Source organism: Tenrec ecaudatus, chromosome 4 (assembly GCF_050624435.1).
Source record: "Tenrec ecaudatus isolate mTenEca1 chromosome 4, mTenEca1.hap1, whole genome shotgun sequence".
Taxonomy (NCBI): Eukaryota; Metazoa; Chordata; class Mammalia; order Afrosoricida; family Tenrecidae; genus Tenrec; species Tenrec ecaudatus.
In genome coordinates, this window is record NC_134533.1 from 179,422,437 (window position 1) to 179,426,475 (window position 4,039).

Sequence of the window (4,039 nt, forward strand, 5' to 3'; positions counted from 1 at the left end):
GTTTGCAAACACCCCTCCCGCCCCCTACCCCCGCAAAACCCCCAAAACAAAAAAACGAACTTAAGAGAATTTACTCAGGAGAATTAGGCCCCCTAGTTGTGGAAGATACCTGTCCATGATACACGTGAGAACTGGTGACTTCCACTAGGATTTCCTCTCACAGGTGTAGCTGTGAAACAAAGTCTGTGTAAGTGAGGTTGAGATCACAAGAGGCTTCATCAGGGTGGGGGATAGGGTTCTACTGGATGATGGGATATGAAGAGTTACCGTAATTGATGTTAGGAACTAATTACAGGAGTTGGAAGACATCGTTTTATAGCTTTCAGGTGGGCTCATAAAACATCACTGGTGGAAGTTTACACGGCTTTAATCAGATCTCTCAAGTGTGTGAAGATCCATCTTGGTACTAGTCTCATTTTCCGCACACAACTTGTTATTAAAACTTTTAAGCAGTCTCAGAAAGCTCAGATAAGGCTAGATCCAAGACTTTCTCAAGCTCTTACCACAGCTGTGTCATGAAGAAACATGCCTTTGGCCCACTCCACACAAAAGACAGCTGTGTCCAGATTTCTCTCCTCGGAGTGTGTATCCTTCTCATCCTGGCGGGACTGGAGAGAGACGCCGCCTTCTCATGTTTATGGCTCCTGGCGATGAGCATTCCCCCAGAATAGGAGTTTGTCAGGAGAACAAATATTTTGTCCCAGGCAGGCAGTTGGGTATAAAGAACAATCTCAGGAAAAAGGAATTAAACTCACTGCTGCTGTTCGGGTCAGAAGAGCTTTGTGAACCTTTTCACAGCACCATTTGCAGGCCTGGCTCCGACTAGAAGATGGTCAGGACTTTTCCTCTCGGTTTCTTTCTGCTCGGCCCTGGTTTGTTTTAGGTCTTCTATTCATCCTTGAGCAAGTTGGTTATCAGCCAAAACGGTCTGCACGATGGTCTTCACTGAGAGCGAAGAACGAGAGCGTCGGTTTCACCAAGGAATGAGGAGAGTGGCAGAGAGACGAGTGGAGGACTGATCGCAATGAGAAGATGCATAGTGGGTGTGTTCGTCTGGCTAGACTCGAGAAACAAATCCACAGAAACTCATATGGGTATAAGAGAGTTTTATATAAAGGGTAATTGTACATTAAGCATCCCAACCCAGTCCAGTCCACGCCCATAGGTCCAACATTAGCCCCTATGTCCGACATCGATCTACAAAGTCCTCCTCAAAGTCACAAAGCACAGGCAATGATGCCGACTGTGGGAGGAAAGTCGAGTCAGTGAACGTGTAAGAATCTCAGCACTGGCAGGGGTCTCCACACGGCTGCTCCAGCACCCAGGGCTGCATCGGGGTAGGTCCATGTGGCTTCTCCTCGGGGATGTCTAGAGGACGTGAACCTTGTCAGCTAAGGCAGCTGTACACTGGTCTGACCACCAGAGCGAGAAACTAGCGACCTAGAAGGGCACGGCTCACCGAGCCATTTATCTCTCTGCCCTTCCATTAAACTGCTCTTCAATTAATCCCACATGTGTTTAACAGCCACGTTGGTACAATGAACCTAAACTAGCACAGTGGTTAAGGGTTTAGCTGCTAACAAAACGATCAGTGGTTTGAGCCTTTTGACCACACTCTGGGAGAAAGAGGTGAGATGTATAATCCCTGAGTATTACAGGCTTGGCACCCCTATGGGACAGTTCTACTCAGCCCTGGCCTGGCCTAAAGGAATCGTGATCCAGGAGGTGAAAGAATTATACTGCTGTCAGTCAAATATTAAAAAGGTAGCATAGTTTGGGATTTGCTCTGTTGAGATTATTTTGGAAAGAGAGACTCAGGATGTAACAGCCTGCTCCCTTGTAGTAGTAATAATAATATATATATATAAATCTTTACAACCTCCTCATCAAGGATGCTGTAATTCAGCAAAGAGGAAGCAGGGCTATTTATATAAGCCAGGAGCCTGAAACCAGGAGTGGATGCCCACCTGACAGCCCTGGAGTAATGAAGATATCAGTTGATGGTCTGATAACCCCTTTGGGAAATATAGACTGTTTCCTGTGAGCCTTCCTCCCTTATCCCCATTAAATGAAGGTCCTCTGATCATGGTAAAACTTGCTAATATCTCCTGGACATGTTGCAAACCCTCTTAATTATTTCTTCCCAAAACTTCCACAAAGTTTGGGGTATATAACTTGCTTGATTTCACTGAATCTTTGGAAGAGTTTGAAGGTAGATTCCCAGTGGATTCTTTCTGCTAGCATATGCAGGACTACGCTTAGAATTTCTGGTATCAAGCAGGTTTCTAAGGTTAAAACAGTGACTGGCATCCCAGATTCCTTGTCTGCTGACAACATATGGATGACCACGAACATTAGGGAGGCTTTTCAGGTAAGCGAAAGTGATTTATGTATATTAAAATTTGAGTTAATAGATGTTTGTTCAATTATAAGTTCTCATATTTTGAACAAATATCTGCTAAATAGTGAGCTTATTTTTCCTAATTTGAAGTTATGATGAGAGATTTTTTATGGTTGAAGAATTCCTCATTATTTGACATAACCACATTTTATTGTCTGACTAAAAATTTAATTAGCAGTGTGAACAAAGAATTAAATTTCTTGCTATTGGGGACAACAATTTTTTTATTACTAATTTAAAAGTTGAATTTATTCCTTAAATAGTCTAACTTCTAGGTGGAGGAAGAAACAATGACAAATAGTCTGCATTTACCAAACCACATGCTCTTGCAGTGGTACATACTCCACATGCTTCAAAAAATTTCTGACAAGCCAAAAATCTCACAGGCAGTCATGTAACCTAAACATGCTTTTGATTCCATAGTTAGCCTAGTTGCATGTCATATTTGATTTTTCCCCACCCCAGCATTTGTGGCATTATTTTCATAATGTTTTATATTCTATAAGATAGGCATATTACCTGTATAATTTAGCCGGGGGGGCCATCTCAGATGATTTGGTCTAAGGAGTTATTAAAATATCCAGGTAGATTATTTTCTAACTGCTGTGTTATATATTTCCAACAATTCTCAGTTATCCAACTGAAAAACAAATGACAAGGTTGGAAATTTAGGTTGAATATTATATGTGAACCTTTTAAGCATTGCATTTTAAAATACTTCTTTGGGGGCTGATGTTCTTCCTGGCTTTTAATTAATCTCGTTTGACTTTGCAATTGGTTGGGGAATTTTCTATCTGAATATATATTGATTAACCATGGCCATATGAATTTTTGTCACCTACAGGCAAGCTTTTACCCTGATAACTTGCTAAAATAGTTTACCAAAAATTTCCAACAAAAAAAGGGGGCTATGCGAGTTAGGGTACAGTGTAGCAATGATGAAACATATAACTTTCCTCTAGTTCTTAAATGCCCCCCCCCACAACCACTATCATGATCCCAATTCTACCTTACAAATCTGGCTAGACCAGAGGATGTACACTGATACAGATAGGAACTGAAGACACAGGGAATCCAGGACAGATGACCCCTTCAGGACCAATGGTGAGAGTGGTGATACCAGGAGGGTGGAGGGAAGGTGGAGTAGAAAGGGGGAACAGGAACAGATTACTAGGATTTATATATAAGCCCCTCTCTGGGGGTGGGGGGAAGACAACAGAAAAGTGGGTAAAGGGAGATGTTGGACAGTATAAGACATGACAAAATAATATAATAATTTATAAATTATCAAGGGTTCACAAAGGAGGGGAAAAATGAGGAGTTGATACCAAGGGCTTAAGTAGAAAGCAAATGTTTTGAGAAGGATGATGGCAACAAATGTACAAATGTGCTTGACACAATAGATGTATGCATGGATTGTGATAAGAGTTGTATGAGTCCCCAGTACAAAGACTTAAAAAGGGGGGGGGGTTATATTGGACTTATTCAAAGGACTAATATCCTGAGTCAGAGCTCACTAGTCTAAATCAAGACTGTAGGACTCTGGAGAGGGCCGGGGTCCATAAACTATGTTGTCATTGTTGGCTGCCATGGAGCCACTTCTGACCTGAGTGTCCCTATGACAACGGAAGGAAACAC